Source organism: Ciconia boyciana, chromosome 8, assembly GCF_034638445.1.
Source record: "Ciconia boyciana chromosome 8, ASM3463844v1, whole genome shotgun sequence".
NCBI lineage: Eukaryota > Metazoa > Chordata > Aves > Ciconiiformes > Ciconiidae > Ciconia > Ciconia boyciana.
Window position 1 is genome coordinate 10,256,564 of NC_132941.1, and position 27,452 is coordinate 10,284,015.

The 27,452-nt window shown below is 39.0% G+C and overlaps 1 long non-coding RNA gene across 4 annotated transcripts in view; it reads right to left on the bottom strand.

Annotated features, from left to right (window-relative positions):
• The window catches only part of LOC140656155 (uncharacterized), a 48,165-nt gene that overhangs the window by 14,085 nt on the left and 6,628 nt on the right, over window positions 1-27,452 (bottom strand). For 2 of the 4 annotated variants that reach the window (XR_012043996.1, XR_012043993.1), the window contains exons 3-7: window positions 22,478-22,566; window positions 16,352-16,420; window positions 11,048-11,187; window positions 4,599-4,736; window positions 3,065-3,152 (exon numbers count right to left, since the gene is read on the bottom strand). This is a non-coding gene — a long non-coding RNA (uncharacterized lncRNA). Of the gene's footprint in view, window positions 1-3,064; window positions 3,153-4,598; window positions 4,737-11,047; window positions 11,188-16,351; window positions 16,421-22,477; window positions 22,567-26,121; window positions 26,233-27,452 lie in introns of those variants that run through there. The other 2 variants (XR_012043994.1, XR_012043995.1) reach the window with 2 other exon arrangements.

Below are 27,452 nucleotides of genomic sequence, written 5' to 3' on the forward strand. Positions count from 1 at the left end.
ATATGCTGTATGTAAAACTGCTCCAAGAAGATGAGGAGCAGCCACAAAGGGACATACTCATACAAATCACTATTCAGAGATCTTGAAACATAAAAACACAGAGCTCTGAAAGAAAAGGCCAGGACCCTGAAAATAATTGGCCAGGGTAATGGAAATTGTTAAAAGAATGAATGGGAGCAGCCACAACCATTGCCAAAATCATTACGGTCATCCAGCTGAAAAATGAGCCTGGCAGCAGCAGTACATCCAGATGGCCAAACAAGACTTATTGGTAATCCATCCATTTGCCTGATTGGAATCTCATCCACCCACCAGCTCAGGGAGAGACTCCAGAGTAGTCCCAAAGGGGCTCCCAAAAATCACAGGCACTGAGCTCCTCTCAGTCTCTGAGAAGGACTCAGCCTCCTCAGCAGTTAGACAACCACCAATGAAGCCACAGGTTCAGTGGAGCCCTATGTGCAAACATCACATCGTGGTCTTAAAACAGTTTATTTTTGAACACTGCAGATCCTGTATTCCATGTGGCTGGGCTTAAATACTATGTATGCTGCCAGTATGGCTAAATGCGTGTCAGCAATTAAGGACCCCAGGAGGTGTCTCTGAAAAGTGAGGTACAGGCTTGTGTAGCTTCCCTTGCAACATAATTTTTCCCAGCAGAGTATGATTGCTGTAATATGGAAGGGAGCTTTGCTCTACACATGCTAAGTACCCTTATCTCTCAAGTGGCCTAACATAATTAGATTAAACTAAGAGGAACTGGGCCTAACCTTGTCTCTATCTTGGATTTTGCCACTCCTTTTTGGACTCAGAGAAAGGACTTTGAGCCTCACAGCCTGCCTGTTCTTTCCAATTATATTAATTGGCCTAATAAAAATTTTATGTATATGTTCTCTTCCTACAAACTCTGCTTCTGACTTGCTACAATACAATTATTAGTTCCATCCTGGAATGATTGGCATGTATGTAAATTGGAATAAAGGGATCTGACCTGAACTGTTAACTAAGTTAAAAAAAAAAAAAAAAAGCCAAAGCTGCTGCACATTAGTGTAAGAGCCCTTAGCCAGCTGACTGAGCAAGAAACCTCCTACCCAGTAACTGAGCATTAGGGTTGGGAGCCTGAAGTCACTGTCACACAGAAGATAAGGGAGCACACAGAGCCCGAGTCCTTTCTTATAAGTCAATCCATGGCTATAACTGTAATGGAATTCGCAGCTTTTTGTGACCAGCTCTGCTCCTCAGACCAGCATTAGGAACAGTGCCTCACTCCTATGGTGTGGAAGCAAACCTGGGTGAGGAGACTCTTCCCAGCTGGCATGGAAACAACCAGCTTTCCAGGTGGAACTCAAGGAGATTGTAAGCGGTCCTGACTCTTAATACTAAAAACAGTAGAAGCAGCTGTTTGCTACAGGATTGCAGGTTATCACTAGTTCACACTGACATAAGCCAGTTTGATGGAGGAAATTCAGAGTAAGAAGCAGGCGAAGGAAATGCAATAAACACAGAAAAATGAAGCTTCTACTTTTCAACATGTCTTTTTAGGTGGAGATTAAGAAGCAGAGTTTAAGCTTAAAAAGGCAGAGATGGAAATGAATAGTGAAAATGTTGCTCCTGGTTTTTTTTTTACTTTTGTAACAGCTACAATTTTTGAGTTCTTTTTCTGAAAGTTGTCATTAATGTGGCACTATTTATTAATACAGTTAAAAGTCAAGTCCCAGGTGGTTACCACAATATTAAGTATCTTCTCCACGATTCACCAGTCCTCTTAAAGAGACAGCTTTCTCCATAAAGCATCTGCTTTATCTTTAGACAAAACTGTGGCTATTTAGTGTCTAGCTCATTTAAAAAACTACTAGCAAGGTAGGACCAATAGACACTGACATTACAGAAAACCCCACTATTTTTCTTTATTTGTAACCTTTTCTATGATACTAATATTGCAATATTATTTCTTGTGCACACTGACCAGCATCCTGATAATCAATGGCAAAAACTCGATGTGGTAACAATAAACACTGGAATAGTCAAAACTGTCCTAGATGTCCTTTTGCAATACATCAGCACTATAAAGTGAGGTGTGTGTCAGCTGCATTAGCAAAGTAAAGGTGCCAGGGACTAGTTCTCACTTCCTCTCCTATTTAAGTAAACCTTTAAAGACAAACAAACCTCCCCTTCAGTATGGAACTGAATGATTCCTGTACTACAGAATGATTCACACCAAATAAATAAATGCTTTTGAGTTGCAATCATTCCCTATTGAGTTGAAGTGGTATTATACTGTTTTAATCTCATCGGTTCCAGAAAGCACGCACAAATGAAAAGAGGTGATTTTAACACTTTAGGAGGGGGAACTACAGCTTGCACAGAGCATCCAGCCAAAGGAACAGGAATAATTTTACAATGACTGAGCTCAAATCTATGCCAGTTTACAACTTCCACTACAATTAATTTCATTTCTCCACTTCATTCCTGAAAAATTAACCCTGCATGATAACCCCCATGCATTTCATCTGTCTGCAGTTTCCACAGTATTTGCCACTGAAGAACTCAAAACACGTATAAGACGTAGAACCCTTCTCCAGTTTAATCTGATTGCCACTAGGGCTCCTATGCACCTTCACAGGGAAATTCAACTTTTACTCCCATCTGCAACACCAATCCATCTTAAAGGGTATCAACGAACATATGCAACAAAACTTTTGAAATGGTCATTTTGAGCACAGAGGAGGCATGCCTAGAAATGCTCCCCACCTAACGCTGAAACACAGGTGAGCAGCGTAAGTAATGTGACAGCTTGTAGCAACTCTGAATAATCATCTGCTTAGCCTAGAGCAAAAATTGAAGCAGTGGGAATGTACGACATTTGAATAAGCATTTGTTGGGAAAACATTTCTCTTGTGACATAGAAACCTTATTGGCTGCAGATATCCAGAACTTTGATAGTACTGTACTTAAAGCTGGTCATTTCAGCAAAAAGTACTTCAACGCTGTGATTAGGACAGAGATTTTATTAATAGCTGGAGTGAGCTGGCCACATGAGAATGGCCATTCTTCCTGCTGATAGTACCTGTGCACTTCTGGGAAGATTTCTTCTCATAAACACCAGACTACTTCTCTGTGAAAATTTTTCATGTGTACAACAGGAAGCTCCGGTCCTACAAAACATATATATTCTGATGAGATTGTAGTCTGAGATAGTGCAACAGTCATGACACTAATTGTCACATAGTTTCTAGGTTCTGCCTGAATGAATCTGTCTCTCTCTTTCGACTCAGCTCTGTAGTGCAAACACTTTGTTTGAAGTCTGAATTTGTTCCTTCCTTTTGTTCTTTAATATACCTGGAGAGGTGAGGTCTGATACTCCTGTTCATGTGGAATAGCATCTAATTTCCCAAAATGTCCTATTGATTCGAACAGGATCATTTGGTATTAGACATACCACCCAGATGTTACAGTTAGCATTTCTGAGGTTTATCTGTGCTGACAAACAATTCTGCCAAGGAGTTTGCTCATTAAAACAGTGCTGAAAAGCAAATCTAGGTGAGACCTGAGTGCATTTCAATTAAGTTTTGCGGTATGCTTACATAACAAAAAAAAAGTAGAAGATTTTCCTGTATTATTGTTAATAACACAAAGGTGTATTTCTAACATTATTTAAAGTTCAGTTTTTCATTGGGTTTGGGATCTATGGAAAGTCTTTCCTTAGTAAAGAAAAACAAACAAACAAACAAATCTCTATTTTTCCAGTGGCGCTCATTACTGATGCAGACTTGCTGTCAATTGCCACTATACTGCAGAAAGATATACAAATCAAAAGCCTTCATATACTGGAAATTTAACAATTTAGCAAGCAGAATATACAATTCATATAGCTAAGAACAGAGAGTAAGCACCACAAAATGGAAATATCTTGTCAGTTTGAATTCTGTAATATAATTTAAGAAATTTAAGAATACTGCCTTGAAGTATTATTCTTACATACTGCCAGATTATCTGTATTCAGTTCTACCACCATAGCTGCCTTCTGCTTGGAAAAAATATATGTTAAACCATTGTTCTTATCTAATTTTTTTTTTTCTTTTTTTTTGGAAAACTACACAGAATTGGTTGCAATTATAAAATTTCAGATCAAACTGCTTCAAATTTAATTCTGTAACTAAAAAATATATGTATAAAATTAGCAATGTTGAAAAGTCTAAACAGAGCAGTTTTCATAGTAGCCAATTGTTCACTAGTAAATATGCTCCACCTCTCTACTAGGAAGCAGCAGATGAATTCTTCCAATTCTATTTGTAATTCTGATCCAAGTCCTTCTGAAGCCAGTGGAAAGATTTCTATTAAATCAGCTTGTTAGGACTTCATTTTACATGTGTTTGTTTCACTGAGATGAGTGCTTATTTCATCTTGTTATTTCAGGGCTTCCAATCTCAACTGTACTGTCTGTAAAGAGTTGGTTTTTTTCTTGAAACTGAGATAGTATATTAAAGAGACCACTATTGGGCAGCAACAGACATTTGTTACTGGTCCATGGCAAGATGCCAGATTATATAAATTCTAAGAATATACTTTCAATAAATTTTGAGATAACAAATCATACTGACCACAAAAAAATGTCCTTAGGTGACACCAATAATGAAGGAGAATCGCTTTTGACAGGCAATTCTTGCTCTTGCAGGTGTGCTCTCACAAGGCTGGGAAAGTCTTTATTTTTGGGGGTTTCCATGGTAATGTTGGCAGTCCTAAATGGAAAGAAAAATATTTAAAAGGAGATGTTAAAAAAAAAAGCGTGATTCAAATGTGACTGAAGGTTGTATTTTTTTAAGAGTAGAAAGCAGAAATGTTGTTGTACATGGTTTTAAAGATTCTATCTAAATTAAATCCAAAGACAAATTCAAGCACATTTTTACAAACTGTTGTGGGTTTGGCATCATAGAAAACACTTTAAGAAAGGCCTTGTAAGAATCGGCAAACACAAAGTGACTCCTTTCACGTTTTGTTTTCTGAAATAGGCAGGCTTTTTCTACAACTTGAATTTCCATACAATCAAAATAATCTTTGCAAGGGTGAAAATGGTTGCTGCCAACAGTACATAGCACAAAAATCCAAGCAGGTTTCATTTGTTTTAGAAATAGCCTTTAAACATTTTGAATGCTTAAAATGAAACTTACACCGCCATCTTAAAAAGAAGTCTGCAACACTGAAGAGAGATTTTTAAATTTACTTTTTTCCTCCTGAAAATGAAATCCTGTAAGAAACTCTGCACTTGCATTGCAGCAGGACAGACAGCTTCAGCAAGTGCTCCCTGCCGTACCTTGCCAACCTCCAGCAAAGGAGGGCACAGGCTCCTGCAACGCAGCCATCATTACGTGTTTCAGCAGAAAGGGTCCAAACGGCCTCTGGAACTATAACCAGGCATGAGGCACTGGCCAGTTTTGTACAGTCCCCTCAAGAGCAAGAGCCAAAATGACCGAGACGATGATGCAAACGTGAGGGCAGTCCTGGCGCTGCGTTAGGAAGCCCGTGAAGGTGGCACAGGTCCCCAGAGACCTTGGGAAAAGACGAGGGGAAGCCACCTCCTTTCTGCTCTCACAATAGGCTGGGAAGAAGGCCTGAGGCAGGAAAATGTCGTGTGTGCCTTTCCCTTTGCTTGCTTTTGCTTCGAGTAGAAGACAAGCAGTCAGATGGCCCAATGCTAAGGTAGTTTCAGGGACCTGCTGGCAGTGCTATTTATACACCGTGGTTGAAAAATAGCACTTGAAATTGCCTCTGTTATAAAGTCCTGGTTGACAAAAAATGGTTCCGCATCCGTGAAAACTTCCAAAAATTGCTTTCCTCAGTGTAGAAGCCGGATATATATTTGTTGAATCAGGCTCTTAATTAGGTAGGATACAAAGGGCTTTCTCCCCCCACGATAATTCATGCTCAACAACAGTCCCCCCCTCCGCTTTCTGCTAACCCTGCTAAAATCTGATGTGGGATTTTTGTTGTTGTTATTTATTTCCACAAAGATACTGTGGCAATCAGCAACTGATCCCCTTTCTTCCGCCCTCCCCCTTTTAATTTCAATTTTTTTTCAGGCCAAATTTCTTCCTGCTTACTTGGGCTGGTCTTTTCATTAAAACAAGTTCTTCAAATGACCCCCAATCATTTGCCCTTCCTGTCCATTCTTGGTTATGCCAAAACTGTTAGTTCACAACAGGAAACCAATAGCTTGTGCTATCAGGAGACATTTCCTTCACAGCACAAAACGTCTGAATAATAATTTCAAGCAAGGCTTCACCCATTTCCTGTGAAAGGAGGGAAGTTTGCCTATCCCAGTCCCTCAGAGCTCTTTGTTTCCATCCCTTTGTGACGTAATGCTTTCTGCATAAGGAAGATGGATCATTTTCCCTTACAGCACTACATTTGATATCCTGTGTGAAGTTTTTCATTCAGCAATGAAACATGTAACATTTACAAATAATAAAAAGTTATGCTCTAGTTTATACTTGTGGTGTCTCTTTCAAAAAATAAACTAAACTTTCAGTGTCTGGAAAATACCTGCAATGAAAACACGAAGGCTAAAGACAGTCTGGTTTATTAAATGTTTTACTTGCAGGCTATTTAGCACTACAGCTCTAACTACTCCGTATCCTCCCAGCAGATATGAGAGCCCACCTAGTGTCAACTCTTGCTCAGCACCAGAATGTCCCAGCCTGAAATGTCCGTTGTGGCACTGCATTTTACAGGAATGCTGCAGATAGATGAACTCAGGCACTGACTCAACACATCAATTAAGCACATGCTTAACTAAATCCCTGTATATTCACTTAAGCAAATACCGAAGAGTGACTGACTTTTTAAGGTGATATGCCTTAATATAATGGCAATGCTGCGTTGTTAAAAAGAGAATTAGCAAGCAATGTACGTTAGCTCTTCAGTGCTGGAACATTTAGGGATATTTAGGATGCATAATTTTAGGCAAAAAATGCGTTAAGCTATCCTTTATCCAAACAAAGTACACATAGAAATTGCTATGTATGAGCTACTTTTTTCCATTGAGCCCTACTGTGGTGTTTCTTAACCTATTTTTGTTAAATGATGCAACCTGGAATCAGGATATGTGTTTTATTTAATTTTCTACAGGTTTTTGTTAACAAGCTTAATAAGGGCTTGTGAATATGATTTTTTCTTTTATCACCTCTTGCAGGAAGCAAGAAAGCTTAAAAAAAAAAATTGTCATAGTTTGAGGACCTTAAAATAGCTCGTCACAATTGTTATAGTGCAGTCTTAATTAAAACATTTGCTGTCACACCAAAACCATAATAAATCTCTCTTTCCATTATTCTGAAGACAATAAAATTTTTATTACATTTGTGTCCTCTGTGTGTTTGTCATCTGAAATGTTTGAGCCAACATGAAATACTACATCTCTTATTTAATTAATTTGTTCGAATCAGGAGGCCCAGCAGAGTCAACTTCGCGTTTTCTTCCCTCCTTTAACAGGCTTTGCATGCATTTCCTACTGTCTGCCTCCTCAGCTGGGATGCCGCAGGTAGTAGGCACCTTCCTTCACACAGACTCTAGTCATGTTTGTGTTAGCTAAATAAACCATTTTAACACCTCTCCACTAGGAGCTGTGTTTAAGAATAGTAGCTTTGTGTTTCCACGTCTCTTGCTTGAAAGGCAGGAATGTGGTTTTCTTGCTGAACGCCAGCAGGACCTTTGCATTTCATGTTTTACAGTCCATTTCCAGAAGTACATTTGTCAGTTATGGACCCAAGCAGCAGAGTCTCTGCACTAGGCAGATTTCCCCCACCCTTACCACCTTCAGTCCTCACTTTCCCCATCAGTGACTGTAAGATGTGAGACAATGTCAGTCTCTTTATATTTGTTTCAGAGGAACTGCAAAAATTAATTCTGTTTCTCTTCAGTTGGGGCTGAGGAGAACATTTCCTCCTCAGTGTCTTTCACAGATCAGAAAACTGTTTCTGAAGAAAAAAAAATAAATCTGTAAAATATCATTCAGTCCTTTTTTCTAATTGTTCAACCTTAGACTGGGACATCTTGTTCAAAAGCTTCTTTGAAGATGATGCCCTAAGGCTATTGTCGCATCTTGCTTTTCTTTTTTTCCCCTCCCGATTTTGAACTCCCTTTCATCTGGGCATTTGAGTATGACTAAGTTACATTTAATTGTCTAACACAACCTCAACTGGTTGTTCATTTAGTGGTTTGTAAGGCCAAATCTGGAAACCCTTTCCTCGTTCTGGCCATCTGTCTCCAAAGCAGAATAGCAGGTGAGCTGGAGGATGTTCTGAGAAAAGCAATGCAAACAACTGATGCCCAAATAAATCAGCTACTGTAAGACTGGACATGCTGAATAGGTCTAGTTGTGCCTAATGGCATGAAAAGCTAATGACGGTGTTATTCTATTGGCTATTACACAAATACAAATGCAAAGGTATAAACATGCATACTTAAGAAAAAAAAATCAGGCCAATCATCAGAGAAAGCTTCCTGTCAATCCCATGTTTTAGTATCACAGAAAGATCTTTTATAGCAACTGTGGGAACACAACGTTCTTTTCAGCTTGTACACTTGTAAAGCACTCTGAAAAGGTCTATGGGTAATACCACAAACTGGCAAGAAGTGACATGTAAGTCCCCTTCTTCCTATTATTAACTTGTATAATACTGTATATACTTCAGTAAACTTCACTAAAATTCCCATGAGAATGGGAGTTTTTGCAGAGTATTTATATTTTGCTATGGAATAGATCACAGAACTCTGTCCATCTGTCAAAACACACGAGTAAATCATGTTTAAACCTAATTTGCTAGTTGGTGAGCTGAAACTCAGAAAAATTAGGAAATTTGATGAAGGCCACACAGGAATGAATGAGAAAGAAAAGGCTAATGTAGCATAGTCTGTTAGCCATTACAGAGGCCGTAACTGCACGTACCAGCTTCTGTGACAGATCACACAGTGCTAGTATGCAGCTGGTTCTAGACTTGTCTATATTATACATATCAAAATTGGCAGAGAAGTCTGCAGTGTCCTCACTGCAGCAGCAATGATGCTCTCTGATATGGCTGGAGGGGAAGGGCAGAGAGATGGTACAGGGCAACCCTAATAGACCAGGCAGTGCCAGTAGCTGGGAATGATCAAATGTCCCTACTAAACTCACAGGGGCACAAAAGGAACTAATAGCTGACATTTTTAACACTGGAATTTTCAGGCAAGTAAAATAATAATTTTATCAGAATAGTGATATAAACATTGTATCATATATAACTCTTGGCTTAAAGTCCTGTTAGGCAACAGAGCAGTCTTGGAAACCAGATACCTTTGTAATTTATGTCCCTTAAATAGGTTAAATCCCTCTAACACCTTTCATGCCAACATTTCTTCTGCATAGTGCTCAGGCTCTCATTATGTTTGACATTTTATTTCCACCATTGAATTGTCTTTTCCTTGTTTTGCTCATTCACGGTGCATACTGGCCAACCTACAAAAATGTAATTTGAATGTTTTAAACTAGACTAATATATTTTGACTGTCTCCTCACTGACACAGAGGACTGTAATGCAGCCAGCTGTTCATTGTTACTATGTTAAATAAAGTAGAACTCCCTTGTGATATTCTATATACTAACAAATGATGTAATGAAATTCTAGCCATGTGAAAATTCTATCATTATACCACCCAGCATCCCCGTGAGCAGTCAGAGGCCAAGTCACTTGTCTGAAAAGCCCCGTTAACACATTATCCTTACAACTCAGGACTGTAATTGGTTTAACCTGATGTGCTGCTCATTTTCTGTGTCCTGCATGCTCCTGTAGTACAAGTGCACTTTTCTTTTCTCTGTGCTGGTGAAAAGGTGTACAAGACAAACACTGAAGACTTTGCTCTGCTAATATGACATATATCTGTGTACACAGGATGTGAAGAGCTGATTACAAGAAACATGACCTACAAGTGACAAGTGGGACTGCTCAGGTAGGCAAAGATAAAGAGGGAGAAGAGCGAGAAGAAAGGTGTATCCTGCAAAAGAAGTTGAAGAAGCCAATTTAACAAGTTTCTGCCCTCTTCCTTCCCCCATCCCCACCTGTATAGCTGTTGTATCATGTCAGTGATTCAGTTTCTAACGCAAGCCTACACACAGTTGTAGGATCACAGCTAAGGAAACACAGAAATGCAGAGTGGGAGTGAAACCAAATGCAGACTGTTTAAGTCTACATCAACATTGAAACCAGCTTCTCATAGAGCTGTACCTGAAAGCATGAAAAGAAAAGCAGCAGGGAGAGGAATGAAGGAAAATGAAGGTGGGTGAGCTTTACCTTAGACACTGTCTAACTACAAACAGAACTTTTAACCTTGACTTAGGTGGCTACAGGTCATCTCTGCAACTTACCCACATGCAGGGTGGCAAGAGGTACAACACAAACGGACTGGGGAAAGCTGGGAGCAATGAACGGCCTGTGTGTTCCCACTACACTTGAGGAAGCAGGAAAGGAGATAAGCCCAAGCACTGTTTTTACCAGGGGAATTTTCAGGCAAGAGAAACCAAATCCAAAATAGCAAACTAAATTTAAACTTTTAGAATTTACAGAGGGGTGCCCAGTTCTTCAAAGGAAAATTTCTATGTGTGAGGTACCTTCCAGCCAGTCACATGCTGCATAGGAGACCTGGTTGTGGAACTCAGTCACTTAAATAAGCCAATCAACTACAGAAATAGGGCACTGAAATACAATTCTAGTTGAATTCAGTGGAAAACGTACAAAAAAATAGGCCTTCTGTGAATTTGTACTTCTATTAGGTTTGAAACATTCATCTCTTGCCCTTTTTAGAGCCCGCACAACACACTATTGGCAGAGAGCAGATGCTGTCTGGAAAGTGGTAAGGCAGAAAGGAGAAAGTTCTGAGTTAGTTGGGTACCTGGGGAGAAAAGGACTGGGAGCAGCCATTCCCAGTAAATGCTGGGGCTTCCGGGGCAATCCTGCGTGATGCTGGGCTTTTTGGGCTTGCAGAATAGGACCTCTAGAGCAAGAACATGAGCACTGCACCGTACCTGACTAGGATTTTAGTCTCTTTTTTTCAGAAACTGAGTTATTGGGAGATCCCCAACTCTTCCACTGCATGACCATAGTTCAGCACTGCTAGCAACAGTAAGGGCTGATTTCTCTGGTGGGAAGGATGTGAGTTTGTCTCCTGTTGAAATGAAAGGCAACAATTAGCTGAACCATTCGCAGAAACTCAAGTTAGGAGAAATCCTAAGAATGCATGAGGACAGCAAAGCTTTGTGCTCCACCAGGCAGAACTGTTTGAGAGTTACCCCCATGTGCCTGAACAAGGCAGTAGGGCTGTGTAGCCCAGAGCATGGCCACACAGGTATATCAGCACATGATAATTAGTCTTATGCAAAGCACCACTGACACAGCTGTATTGCTTCTGGCTCTGGAGAAAGCTTGCTTGGAGCCAGAACAGGTATCCCTACTATGCAATGCAGACATACCCCAAGAGCCACTATAAACAGGTTAAAGCAGCCTGGATGCATCTCTGAGAGAACTGAGATGATGGTTTTTTTTCATGACTCACATAAGACAAGCAGAAACAGTAAGTCTGCAAACACCAGTCCCATGTAAGCTTTGCCCAATTAAAGGCTTTCAGACAAGGCATAAACTCTCATCTGAGCTTGAGCCTTGCTATGCTCCAGTTTTGTCTAGGTGCTTATCTGTTCCCTCCTAGAGGATTCACTGCAAAAATATCAGTGAGCTTTCACTAGCAAGGATGGGGAGGAGGAAGAACACCATATGGCATTTCCCAAGTGTGTTCATATCACATGCCTTTTCCATGTTTACATTTCTTGACCATGGTCTGAGCCCAACCTCAGGCTAACCTTGAACCTTGCAAACTAAATACAGCCCTGCTAGTGCAGCTGGAACAGGTGGGAGAGCCAGATAACACAGAAAAAGCTCAATCTACAGTGTCTCAAGAAATGAAAGAAAAAATACCCCCCACAATCTGTGCTGTTAGAGCTACCCTTCTTGCTACACTGACATTTTATTCTGGAAATGTCAGTGAAGCATGTTCACCACCACATGTCATGAAGCTGAATACAAAAATCTTACAGTTTTATTGCCCAAATAGTGTACAGGATACTGACACCTTAAGGACAGAGACAGACTGCTGACTCAGGCACCCTTGCTTCCAGCTGAGCAACAGCCTTGGGGAACTATGGAGCAGAAAAGCCATTATACAGATCTGCTCCTACTCCATAATCTGCCTGGAGAAAATAAATAGATATTCCCTCCTGTACCCTGGATGGCATCTGCTGTGAGCAGCACTAAAGCTGTCCAACTCCCACAGAGCCACGTCTACGCTCGAGCTCCCAGGAGAGCTGCTGACCCAATTGTAGCACCTGGGGGAATATTGTGCTAAAATTCCCATGAGCAGATATGACTATGAAGCTGGGGGCTGTGATCCAGGATCTAAGCCTTCATGAAACAGTTTTAGTTCTGCAAGATAATTAGCAGTGTAAATTGATTGGCAAGAACCGTTTTGCATGAAAGACCAATAAAACAATTCTTAATTCTTAACATGGCCTCTAAGATCGTCTAATAGTAAAATACATGTTCTATGTAATCTTTATTTTATTTTTTAATTCACTTCATTTTTAAACAAACAGAACTCCCCTCCCCACTCCCCCTGGTAGATAGATAACATTTTATGAAGTATTTTGGCAGAAGACACAGATTATTGTATTCATTGGTGACATCATAATGAATTAAAAGTAAAAGGGAAAAAATTGAAGCTATTAGGAAGAGGTCAAATTCCAGCCATTTCTCTAGAGCAAGGTTCAGTTTTGAAGCCATTTTTCAAAAGAGGTTTTACATTTACAAAATCTAATGAGGTTAATTTGAAACTGAATGAGCCAATCATTGGTTTGATACCCTGGACGCTGCAAATGTATTGCTTCCCTTAGTGTGATAAAGTTATTTATCATCTTCCTTCTACTACCCTGTCAAAAGAACCACTTCCATATTTGTGAAAGCTTGTGATGCTCCATTGTCTTAGCACTGGAAAAAACACCTCTAGAAGGATCACAACAGTCTGAGTTGGTAGGGGTAGAAAATAGGATTCTGCCTGCTGAATATTACCTGTTCAAGATTGCTACACTTAGGCTGGGAGTCTTTCCAGAGAATTGAGCATGAATTCTACCTCATCTAAGTTTTTGGGGTTTTGTTGGTGTTTCATTTTGGAGGGGGTTTTTTGTTTGTTTGTTTGTTTGTTTGCTGTGGCCTTTCTGGCATCATTTATAGAACAACTCCCAGGAAGTGCTGAGTTTGAATATTTCCAAAATTTGCAGGTTTTACCCTGTGACTTCAAAGCACATATAAATTCTACAAGGCAGTAAAAGTGAAAATAATGGCTTCCACCTCTAGGCCACTGAGCTGAATCATGCTACCTTGTAAGAGTTGTTCAGTGGCATACTTGAGTGGTGCTCACAGTTTCAATACATTTCCTAACTTAAGAGATGTTAACATCCAAACTCCTCTCCCATCTAGCCCTACACAGCCAAAGCCCTCTGGCAGAGCTTAAAAAGAGAGCGAGAATTGAGAGGGGCAGCAGCCCTAACACAGATGCTTACTATTCAATTAATTAACTCTGGCTTGGTATTAATCACTTGCACACTCAACTCAGAGAGCAGAAACATACAGGACGAGGACAATATAACAGAAAAAAATCCATCAAAAAAAATCCATTTCAATATTAATTGGGATGAAAGAAAAAAGGAAAATTTCAATCCAAAACCTCTGTGCTCTGCCCACAGCTCAAAACTGACAAAAACGCTCTGCAATATTGCTGGTTTCCCTCTTTCCACTGAAAACCAACACAAACATAGTCATTACCATGGAGCAAGTCCTGTGAAGACTGAGGGTAAACAATCCTCCTACCCTCCACTTGTTTCACACAGCTCAGTGTAAATCTCTTATCACAAGGCTTCACCACTACACAATTTCCCCCTTTTTCCATTCCCATTTCTGCCCAACACGTAGGGCCCTGTGACCACTCATGAACTAGCCAACATCCCCTTCCACCCACCTCTTTTTAGAGGCCTGGTGAGACACACGGGCCTACATGGAGGAACTGCTTTACTGTTGGGTATTTTGCTGTCTGGACCACAGTGTTTTGAGCTGCTGCTTCTTAAACTGTGAGAAAATAGCTAATGTAATACAATGGCTATCTCCACCCTAGAGCCTGTGGTTTTCCAAAACCACAAATGGACTACATGGCAGCCAAGTTCCCTACTTTTTTATATATACTTATACATATATGTATATATTTATATTTATAAATTTATATGTGTATTACAGTATATTCATACTTCTTAAATGAATAATAAATGAATCTACTGATTACAACTTACACACAGAAGATGTTAGTGTAGGCTAGTTTGGATGCAGGCTACAGAACTCCAAGAACTTTATTGAGAGGAAAAACCATCAGAAAATATCTCTGTTACATGGTTAAACACACTTATGAAATTCTGCCTAACCAACAACCTTTGTACATTGGCTTGAAACTACAGCTGCAAGCTGTACAAAGGAAATGACGACAGGATATAAAGGACTAGGGAATATTCAATATTTACTAAACAAAGATCTTAGTTTGAGCATGTGTCCAGCCATACCATAAGTATTTGACAGAAACAGCTCCCTGTGCTTGGACAGTTCAGAGAGTCACTGCTGTCATTTTGCAGTGTACATGCAATAAATCACCTTGCATTAATGTACTTGCAATAGCTGAATTTTTTCTCCCCTCTTAAATTATGAATTCCAGCTAGAAAGGCTCTAGCAAGCCAAAAGGCATTGATAAATACTGGAACAAAACCTGGAACCCTGAAAGACCCACAATCATTTTGAGAAGCTCATTTCACACCGTGGCTGTTCAAAGGAACTCTCTTCAGAGGAAGCGTTTCCAGGCTCAGACCTGAACTCACGTTAAAATCGCACCAACTTGCTGAAAGGGATTTTACAACTTCACATGACTTCTGGGGTGACTAGAGAGCAGTTCAGAACATTTTTAATATTACCAGAGGAGAGTTGTTCCTTTAACACAATATGTTACGTCCTCTCCTTGGGAACTGAAGTAAAGGGCTATTATAAAACATAATTATTTATGAACTGTGTTATGGTCTTTGCCAGATGACAGTGTGCAAGGGGCCCCATGTCTCATCAGGCCGTACGGAGCTTAGGCACTGTAGTGACAGACTGCCACATTTTAGGAGCCTTTAGTCTGGAGAGACAACAGGGGCAAAAGGTCAGAGATTATCAGCCCCATGTTGGAGATGGCCCAAAGTGATTAAATTACTTGCCCAGCTTCAGAGAGTGAAACCTGTGGTAAAGCAGGAAACAGCTCAGATCTCCTGAGGCCCATGGTTGCACCCCTGATGTGCTGTGACTCACAGCTAACTCATGGTTGATTAACCATAGTTTAGATTTTAGTTATCAGAGATTACCCATCTCCTCTCCCCTTTGCATTAAGTTTCTAGGATCATTTAAGTGGTCCCATTTTGCTGGCGCTCTTGTTCATAGAAATTAATTTTGAGGCCCAGATATCTAAGCATCTGCAGACATCTTGGTTCACAAAAGATGATAAAAGACATAAGAGAAGATCTGTAATTCCATGCCACTCATCTGAGTCCATCACAGGCAAGCAGAAGTCCCAGTTCTGATAAGATACATTTGAAAAGACCTTTGATTTTCTAGCTGTAAATTCAGGGGAACTGTGATTGCTTTGCAGTTGTCCTTGACAAGAATAAGAGCTATAGTCTTAAAATAAATTATTTGCTAACACCGTCAAAGTAGACTCCATTGGAAGGGGAAACCCCAGTAGTCCCACATTTATGATGGACTTGCTTCTGCTTGCAGGTTTTCTGCTCTCATTTTATCAAGATCCTCTGTCATCATTGCATTTCCTAAACTTTCCTATCATTGATTTACTTTTTTGTTCAGATGTGTCTCTACTTCTTTTCTCAGGTGCTGCTTATGCAGCAATTTGAACAAACCGATAAGCAAACATTTGCTGGATCAGTGTAAAAAAAGGTTTGCTTGATTCCTAGCTGCTGGACAATCTAGCTGCTAGCAATCTGGGACATGGGTCCCAGATTGAGGACAACCACAGAGACAAAAAAATAGTGGTAAGGCAAGCTTTTTGCACCTTTTGAACATCTTTGAAATGCAACTTGTTCTCCTTTTACCTTCATAGTTCAACTAATATCGAAATCTGAAACAGGTCTCTTGTTCAAGTAAAGCCTGGCTCCTGTCTAAGATAGCAATATGCTCCATAGGTTTTATACCCCTGCACTTACCATTCAGTCCAGAACCGCTATAAACTTCTCTAAGTTGGCTGCAGATCTTTTTCTTTTCTCTATTGGGAGCTGCAGGAACAAGAAGTTGCAATATTTAGTTTCCCTGCAAGTTTCTTAGTGCTGCTTATCTCTGGAAAGGGGTTTGATCTTTTCCTGCTTTGATTAGAAGACGACACAGATGGGGAAGTAGTGTTCTTTGTGCCATTAGCAGCATTGCTAATTTTCTCAAGTTGACGGCCCAAGACTAGGGGAGAATTTATTGTAGGAGGCCTTTTTTTTTTTTTGTAGTACCTGTGCAAGGTATAGAAAGCAACAGAAATAGCTCCACAGTATCTGGCTAGCAAGCCTTAACAAAGTCATTTACTTCAGGTGTGCTTGGTGTTGCTGTGCAGGGAGCCAAATCATTATTTGGTAGTTAACTTTCTCTTTTATGATCTCATTTTTCCTTGTAACTGTGAAAATGAAAGAGTTTTGCTCAATCCTACCAGCTTGTTCCAAAGTCAGGGGAGACTACATGCAGTATTGAACAACACAACAACACGTCAGGAAAAATAAATGAAATGGCTTTGTGGTGTCAGCTTGTGAAGAAATGAGATTAAATATTTTTTCCATGTGCTGAATGAGTCCAGACAAAATCTGTCTAGATACTAGCCTCACTGCAACCTGCTTGTATCATTTTTGGAGGAGTGAACAGTCTGGTTTATGGCAGACACTCAACCATGCTACACACTCTGAAAAATACTCCCTTTTCTCAGAATAAAATTCTTCATAACTAGATAAGACAGAGTGGAAGTTATTTAGTAGAGTCTTCTAGAATAGCAAAGCACATTGGCTGTGACTTTATACAGCACTAATATTTTTTTCTTAGGTTCTAACTCATCTTGAATCAGAACTAAATGAATAAACTCCAATAAAATAAGAATTCAAAAAATCAAGTGCCTGTTCCAGGTGACCTCATATGTTGGAGAGCAAGGTCTGGGTGATTGTGGGTTACTGGAAGTCTATTCTGGGTGGAAGTATATGTAATTTTTTTGCCAGGTGTAGGATGCCTCTAGCTTCTACTAAGTTGATTTCAGGTAAATACATATTATTTAAGCCTTAAAGTTTCAGTTCACAGAAACATCAGATTGTTACTTTCTAATAAAAAACCCCAACAAAACAAACCAAACAACCCCCCCCCCAACCAAAAACAACAAGAAAAAACAAACAACAAAAACTTCATGTTGTTCCAGGGAGGATTATCCATGTGTAAAATGTGCATTTTTCTGTCTCTGACCTACCCACATTCCTGTGAATTTCATTTACTATCAAACCACTGTCAAATGGGAGAGACAGCATTTTCTGTAAATAGCAGCCTGCAAGTCTCATTTTAAACATTGAAAATATCACAGTGTCTGGTTTAAGTACAGCAAATTGAGCATGAAGAAGAAGCTTTCAGGATAAGCTTTTTGTGAAGAGCCTCACAGTCTCCTTTGGGGGGAAAAAAAGCAGTCTAAAGAAGGTGACCTTTTTATTTTATTTTATTTTTTTTTAACATGCAGGAGACAATTCTTGAGTTTTCATTCACAACTTCTCAAACATTAAGTACATTAACACCAGTGAAACTGCTTATTCCATGGCTACATTCCAAGTACTAGCAAGACACTTTATTCATTGCAGTAACTGAAAGCACCACCCGTTCTCACTGTATCTTTCAGGCCACAATCGCTGGTGTCAGATGTGTTTTTACTAACGAAACTGTGGAACTGGTAAGCAGAGAGCTTTCCCACCCTTCCCTTCTCCCAAGCATCCAACAGGCCACAGTTTCAGAGTGGCCACACCCTGCTTGTTATTGTTGAATTCAAATATTAAAGGTGGGTTCTCTTGTATTTTCCTTAGCCTTTCACCTTTATTTAAAATAGAGTGCATTCAAGGGACATCTGTGTTACTGGCAACAACATCACATGAAGGAGCTTTCTATAAATAACATCACTATTAAATAAATGGCTGGAGCATAGCGCTTACTAGCACAATGAAGTCAGTATTGTATTATTTATTTTTGGTAGATCTGACTGTTAATGAAGTAAAGTATACATTTATTTTCATTTTGAAACAATATGTTTAAGGTGCAAATAAAATTGAAAAGCAAGATTCAGAAGATGTGTTGCCAAAATTGCTAAATTTCCTAGGTGATACTGGCAAACTGACTAACATCCAAATTAAAAAAGTGGCTCCTGAATTTTTGCACTTACATTTTTTAAAGGTCATTTTTGACAATGTAGTCTCTAGTCTCTTTTATTTCTGTGTTTTTCAGCTGTAAAATGTGGTTAATAACACTTAACTAGTTCACAAAAGTATTATGATGGTTAAAACATTCATGTGAGTGAAGTACGTTAAGTTTCTCTGACTGAATGAGTCACTACAATACAGAAATTATTTCAATTTGAGATGTTTGGCATGTGAAGGAGCAAGGTAAATACTAGATCATTTTCTTCTGTTTTCACAACTGAAAAAAATGTGAACCCTATAAAACAGAGGCCAGACTTTCAAAGAGCTACAGAAAATCTATCCAAGTATACATTCATAGCATAATGTAGACATACCCCAAACCAGCCCTGAATTGGCTTGCTAAGGGTTGGTCAAGGTCTAGTCAAAGCTGTGATTTGCTGTGGAAATTCAGTAAATTAGCCTGACAAACTCCTTACTCCATCTCTAAACTATTATTCTTAAATAAGCTAACTAGGTAAACCTAGCTTGAATGTTTATGCTCTGAAGAAATGACTTCAGTGAAGACAATCTCATTTAAGCAAACAAAATGATAAAAATTAGGTTTGTCTGAGAGAAACAGGGACAAGAAAAAAAGAACATAAAAAGACATAGGAAGTAGTAATAGACATGATTTCACCAAGAGGGCCCAGTAGCAGCAAAGAGATTATGGAAGAAAACCTATAGAATTGATTAGAATAATACATTGTTTTCCTATTCCCAAACATCCTGTGGAATGTAATGAACATGTTAAAAGAAAATTTTACCTTTTTTTTTTTTCCCATTACATGAGGGAGTTAAAAGAGCTGCATAAGCCACATGTGAGCTAATATTAAGCACACAGATTTCCTAAGCATAACGTCTACAGCCTACATTACGTTTCTATTTAATACTAGAGATTTAAAATGTATATGACATTTCTTTAAGGGAGAAACCCATTAAGCTGAAAGTGAAAAGCATTTTGTTAAAAGATTTGTATGTATCAATGAACAGACCTTGGAAATACACATATTCAAGTACAGATGCCTTTTGAAAATTGGACCCACAATTCCAAGTAAATTATATATTCCAGAAAGAAAGCTATGTGGTTTCTGAAGAATACGTGGATAACAAGGGTATCTAAGTCTTATTATGCTCCAAGCTTTTCAAAGTAGGCCCAAAATACTCACCACCAGTTTTCTCACTTTTTTCTTTGCAAAACACTCTAATAACATATCTCTTAGAATAAATTCGCATAGAAAAGCCTAAGAAAGACGAATTGGGAATGAATAGATAACAAAATAAGAAATATCTTTTTGCCACCATATAAATACATGACTCACCCACACCCTAAATACTATGTGCAGTTCTGGTCCCCTCATCTTAAGAAAGATATGTTAGAACTGACAAATATTCTGAGAAAGGTAACAAGGATGATTAAAGATTTGTAAGAGCTTTCATATAAAAAATTACTAGGCAGGCTGGGAATCTTCAGAATGGATAAAGAGGAGAAGGCTGCGAAATCATTAATGACATAAAGGAGTTAGATGAAGAATGACTGTTTGCTGTCTCTTTCAGCACAAGAACCAGGCATAAACAAATGAAGATCCAAAGAGCCAGGTTCGAAAATGTAGATTTTCTTCATGCAACAGGCAATAGTGAAACTCATTTTTAAAGGATATCATGGATACAAGAAATTTATGTGAGTTTGTGGCAAGTATGAAAAAGTACCTAGAAAATAAATTCTTTAGGGTTCCTCTACAGACAAACCACCACAGGTTCAGGAAATGCCCTGAACTAAAAATAGCTGAAACACAGGAGAGTACATGGCAGAAGTATCATATATTCTTGCTCTGTTATTATTCTTCCCTGATACTTTTTTTTCAACAGGTCTCTGTTGCCCACACTGGACACACTGATGTTCAGTGATATGGCTCCTGAAGTAGTAATGGTCTCAACACTCCTGGATTTTCTCCAGCTGCTTCATCTCTTCATGAAATTTCTTGTCTACCCTATTGGCCATGATCTTGTTGTTTCTGCCATCCTTGCCATCCTTCTGCCTGATGAGGCACAAACTAGGGATCCTGTGCTGCTGGGAGTTCTGCCTACTGGTGAAAATATGCTCTTCCTTATCTTCTGTCAGCTCCCCTGCTCTCTTGGTAAGGTCAATCTTTTTTTCCTCAGTACCATATGTGTCTAACATTGGCCCACAACCTCAGATGGCAAAATGATTTTATGCCAGCTTTTGATATTGCTGTTTTGCACATCCAGGAATCATGACAGATTTGTCTGTAATGCTCCACTTTTGGAGAGAGGATGTGGGACTGGATGGACGCATGGGCTGTAAGGGCATTCTTATTTTCTAAGAAAACTAAATCATGTGTCACTTCACCCAAAAAAAGTGCAAACACAAAAATGCTGTATTAGCACCAGTTCATTAATGAATAGATTCCAAATCAAGAATTAAGATTATAGTTGTAACAGTCAGTTAACGACTGGTATTTGGTACATTTTTCATGTAACTATTGTGGAGACATGAAATTAGATCTTCATCGGTCAAGTATATTGCAAAGGAACCTTTTCTTCTGGGCCAATCACTGGGAATAATGCCACATGTCATTAACTGGAAGTGATACTTGTATTATTTTGCAGAACTGATTGACTGTGCTCTTAGGTATCTTTTATTGGGATGCAGCATTAAAATATTGAATGCTGAAATCAATAAGGTTGGAGGAATACAATCGCCAAGTAAAACAAAACAGAATTAAATGTAAATTTCCACCACAGAGCTCCCATGTGTTGGTATATGAGCCTTAGGAGAGGAGTAGGCAGGTTAGGTCTAACAGAGACTTGTTTTCTTTGGCCAGTAAACAGCTAATCATTTTTTAACTTAGCTCTTGTTTCAGATATTACATTCTATATGACTGCCCTTTTGCCCTACTCTTTTAAGTCTTTTGAGTTTCTTTAATATACAACAAGGTCTTTTAATTCAATATCAGTTTTTTGCTTAGAATAAGAAGGCAATCTACTGTGTAGTATATTAAAGGGAAGCCAAATATTTTTGGTGACAACTCAACACCTAAGGGTTCAAATCCACCCTACACTAATGTTGGTTACCCTATCCTGTCTCCCTCAAGCCATATGGATTTTTGATTACAGTGCAACCACAGACTTGCATAATAAATCAGTCACTACAGTAAAACAGCAGTAATGACACATTCAGAAGTGTAACTTGTGGCATTCAGCCATCAGTTAGGGGTCTATGGGGAGCTGCAGTACCCCAGGGAGGGAGGGTGGAGCAGACACCATCTCTTCCAGAACAGCCTCACAGGATTGAGGACAGTGAAGCCTGCACTCTCTGTTTTAAGTTAAGCTGACTGACTGTCAACTTGTTAACTGGCATGACTGCAAAAGCTGATTTAGAGGCACTCAGCAAAATGACTGCTCAGGGGCAAACTTCCATGATTTAACTCAGGCTGAGAGTACAAGCTCTGGCTGTGACAGACTCTTACAAACTCCTCCAAGGTGCTGGACTGTGGTGAGAAGCTGGTTCTCTTTACCCTCTCCCAGAGCTGTATAGTTTCCAGCATGCCGGTCTTCTAAGGGGCTTCACTGGGATAAGACTCCAGTGCCAGCTAGGAAAAGAAGGTGCCAATTGTTTTACAATTTGCCTTTCAAATGACAATTAGCTTTTGGTCCTTTTGAGCCCCTGGATTGCTGACTCCTGGCACCCATACAGATTCAGGCTGGAGGCAGGCCACTGTCCTAATAACAGCACTGCTCACTTGGGAGATCATTTGTCCAGACCCACAGTATTATTTTCCAAATTTCCTTTCTAATAGCCACCCACTAAACAAAAATCAATACATCCACACAAAAATACCCGATACATTTGTATAATACCTTTACCACTCCATCCAGGTTCCATACGGCATTCCAGTGACTGGGCTGGATTCGTAGGCTACTACCCAACAGCTTCACACCTACCACACCTATAAAAAACAGTAACATGGCTGTAACTAAGCATGTCATATGAGCAGGTTGATTAATTCAGACAAAGCACTGTGGATGTCTAAAATGCAACCCAAACACCATATTTCATTTACAGCTATGTGCCTGTTCTAAAGGCGGATGCTGAAATACCTCAGATATGTCATAGCTAAATAAGCTAACACTACTGGACTGTTGCATAATAGGTCAAGAGATGCCACAACATTTCTTGAGACACATCATTAAATGGTAAGGTTTTAGTCAATCATATCACATGGGAAGGAATATGAATATGCAGAACACTTAAAAAAAATAGCATTGCAGTTTTAGGAGAAATCCACTAAGTTACACATTTCATAACTGGAGAACTGTCATGATTTACAAGTGTACAGTAGAAACCAAGCTATTTAAGAGTTAAAAGAGCAGTTCAAACTTCTCAAACTATATTTAGTGTTCATAAAACTTGCTACAGTTCATGGACCTGTTTCTTCCATCAGTTAAATTCATATTACTTTCAAAGAATGACTCCCTTTTCTTAGTTTTAATAACCCTGGTTTTCTACTAACTGAACTTCCATTGAAACAGAGCAGTCTCTAAAAAGTAGACTGGCACAGATACTTATTTGCATTAAAATTTTCATTTTCCCACTTCGCTTCTTTACACACAGGCTTCTCTTGATTCATTTTTTATTTCACTCTTAGTTGGCTCTGTCTGCGTTTTCATTGATTTTTTTTTCCTTTTTTGCCATCTCTCTGAAACATAATGAAAACATGCTGCATTAAAGCAGACTTGGAAATAGCATAACAGGATTGCTCATCCCAAATATAAAACCATTCCTTTTTCTACAGTTATCTGACACCTCCTCCTTTCTAAAAAAAAATAATTCGTTTGAAAAAACAAGCATACACATAGAAATAGAGTACTTAAGAGTGGCTGTCACTGTGGTCCAGTAGTTTATTTTAAATTATAATGTCTGACAACTTTACTGCAGAATTAACTTTATATGTATATATAGAATGTCCATTTTTGTGTTTGTTTATTTAATCATACACACACAAACACACACCTATGTATTAGGAGCTACCTGTTAACTGAACATAGCTGCTACTACAATCTCATGCCAACAAAAATTATTGCTAAAAAATTAAGTTGACAAGCTCAGAGTCTTCACATGGGCTTCTTTAACAGAAAATACAGATGCTTGCTGCAAGTTCTTCAGACCAAGTGCATCCTGACGGTAGGAATTACATTTTCAATGCACTGTTCAGGAAGTTGACTGCACAACTTGCATTCACAAAGCACAGTATTAGAAAGAGCATTTTAATAGCATTTTGAGTGTTTATAACAAAGTAACAAAAACCAGCCTTTGCTGTGGAGCAAGAACAAAATATTACATTCTACACATATTCACATTTCTTGATTAAAGGTAACAAAGTCAGATTAACATTTGACTATTGTCCTTTTACAATGGTCAGAAATTTATGTCTGAATTTAAGTGAGGTTGCCCAGCGTCTTACAGATCTGATTCCATACAGGAAAGGCAGATGTTGCAAAAGCAATCAAGTGATTCCTCTTGACAGGGCAGTCAGGTTGGAATACCAGACAAAAATGCAACAGGAAAACTTTGGCTTCAACAGCAGTCTCAGATCATTCTAGCTGTGATCACACTTAGCATCAGAAGAAAAGTACACCAATGACAATATTATGCTTGGGGCAAATTTATTTAACCTACTTATACCAAGTCTGCATTTGACACTCAGTGTTCTAGTAGACAGCATTTCATTAATCATGTGTATCTGGCACCATTGTTGAAGATTCTCAGATGACATCTATCACCAGTGCATAAAGTACATTTACTTTATGGCTCACTACAACTTGGAAAACAGCAAACTGGCTTTGCTGATGTTATACAGCTATTTCTGCAGTCTAACTTTTGGACAAACCCCAAAAGTTTCACAGCACTGAATCCCAATATACTTACAATCAAGTACTAGCTCATCTTGGAACTACTGAAAAACATTCTTTCAAATAAAGGCACGCAGAGCTCAGCTAATGTTTGTCAGTCTATCAAAAACAAACCAAAAAGAATTCTCTGAAGAATAACAGAACATTAACAATAGTTTGAATATTGAACGCCAGCAATGTCTCGTTTTGCTCCATCTTCTGTTTCTACCACAAGAAAAGGCAAAACCACACTACCATAACTGCAAAGACTGTTTTCTCTCCCATCTAAATCCAACTCTGGCAGAAGGTGAATGGGGTTTTTGGACTGTGTCAAAGAGGTGAGTAGGGAGGAAGTGAAAATAGCTGCTCTGGCTCATTCACTGAACTTGCTATAGGAATGGACAAGAGCTACTTTTTCTTAAACAAGGTGATCCCCTCAAAAAACCTGGCATCTAGTAGCTAATCTGCAAGCAGCCAAGTTAAACACCTGTATGCCAGACAAAACCAGCTGTCTATGTGTCTCTGCCAACCCATCTGCTCAATATACCTCCTACTAGTGGGTTGAGATCTTTTGGTAAATACACAGTTCAAATACAAGTTTGGTTTTTTTTCCTGTTCTCTAATCTTCCTTAGGACATCAATTTTCAAAGCACCCATTGATTAACTACAATGGTACTAATACCTTTATTATCACCAGCAGCTGGACATCAGCTGAATTTTAATTGGCTACTGTAGACATAGAAGTAACACACACACACTAAATGAGTTACCATTAAACTGCTGTCGCCTTCATCACCCATAGACACACAAACACTGTGTTGCTCAAACTTTTGCCAAAAGAATTAGAAATTTAGGTTAAGATTATTTTTCAAAAAGTTAATCTTTCAAAGGATTCAAGAAGGGATTCTATAAGGGATTTAATAGAAAGCTCTTTTGGCTGTGCCCAGCATTAAGTCAAACAGCACCTTGTGGAATGAAAATAAAAGTAGGTTAGCTACTATTGTAGCATACATATATTTCAGGAGGGATTGTATAGCTGCTGGACTTCAGGAAGGAAAAGGAAAACATATTGAAGTTGCCTTTCATTTAATCTATAGCAGCTCCACAGTTACACACGCAGCTGTTACTAACAATATCAGAAGCTGAATTTGTATCCAGGGAAGAAATGCCACCCCACGCTCCCTTCTCAGCACAGAGGTTTTCAAATCCATCCTCGCAAATGAACTTTTTCCAACTAATAACAAGAAATAGGTAGTTTTATTTCTCACATTAGTATACCAGCAGCTTCAGAAAACTGACAGCAAAGTCCCACAGAAACAAACCTTGTGAGAAGTCTCCGTTATCAGGCCTGAACATGGCCCACCATTTGTTCTAAACACACAATAGCATTTATTTTCCCCTCGTTGCCTAAGGACCCACTTTCTCCTTAGTTCCCAGGTCAATGTCTCCATCTGTTTTGGGGAGTACGTCAACATTTGTCTGGATGAAGTGGGTTCATTTAGAAAAACTGTTTATAATAACTTTCATCTCTTTTATCTCTCATTCTGCTTCTTTACTGTGTTACTATTTTGGAGGAGGAGGAGGGGTTAAATTTGTACCAAAAGAGCACTGACCAATTTGTGTCTGAAGAGGAATGACTATGCATCCGCCTTTGAAATGTTCCGAACAGCTTTGCTCTCTCTTTGCTGGGTGCAGGGAAGCTTCTCTCCACAGTGAACTCTTTGTTCACTCTTTGTTCAAATAGACGATCTGTCTATTTTCAAACTGGTAAAGCTTAACTAGTGCTACACAGGATGTGCCTGACCAGGGAAGCTAATACAAACCAGCAGGACACTTTCGGCATTGTGTACATTCCCTTTATATGATGTCACTCTTATTGCTGACTGGGGGAGAAATACATTTCTATGATTTACTTTTCTAAAATATATAGGCAAAGTACAGAAACTATTTGAAAACTGTTAATTTCAGTACATTTAAACATATTTTCTGGTGCAAAATACATTAGAAGATGTAAGGTTGAATTACATCCTCAGTCCTTTCCCAGCTAGGACATGTTTGCTGTAAAGTTTGTGGCTATCCATGAACTGCAATTTAAATATGGAACTCTACCTTTAATTTTAAGTAAGCTGATGCCAAAAAGATTTTGGAAGTGCATCATTGTATTACTTAATTCTACCGTACCTTTGTAAGTATGCACATATCATTTGGTTTCAGTGTAAGCTCTGTTAAGTAACATAGTGTTTTTCTTTGGATGGGATAGTCTGGAATAATAGGCATATTATCAGGAATTTATTACAGTCAACTCTTCTACTGATATGGATTCACATGTCTTTCAGCCTTCCTGATTCAGTTTCTCCCAATAAATGACGGGGTGTGGGGAAGGAATACTCACATTTTTCTAAAGGAGGAATTTGTACAGTTTTTTGAAGTTTTATATATATTGTTTCATCATTGCATCTTCTTAGCGGAGAATGGGATGCATGTCCCATGGATGTGCACCATATTTCAGAACTATTAAGAAAAATTGGATCTTTCCAGAGGGAGAGGAGGAGAAGGAAGGACATTACAATTGCTGGTATAGCTTGTCTTCATAGAATCACTCATGCCAAAGTGAACAACGATTCACTAAGCTCAGTCTTGAGCAGAAAACTATAGATACAAGGTTGGGGGACTGAGGTTCTTATCTGCAGAGCTGGTTTTTTGGGGTATTTTGGGGTTTTGTTTGTTTGTTTGATTTTTTGGGGGGGAGGGATGTAATCTTCATCTTAGAGCTTGGATTCTATGAAAGCTGGTGCCTTATTTTGGGACAGCTGCACTATTTGTTACTCTGGCTTCTCCTCTCTCAAGATTGTCCTGCTAAGAAGGGTCACCTCAGGTCCTGGAAGAGATGATGCTGAATGGTTATTTACAACCAATCATGCTCAGAAAAAGTAGCATCAATTTC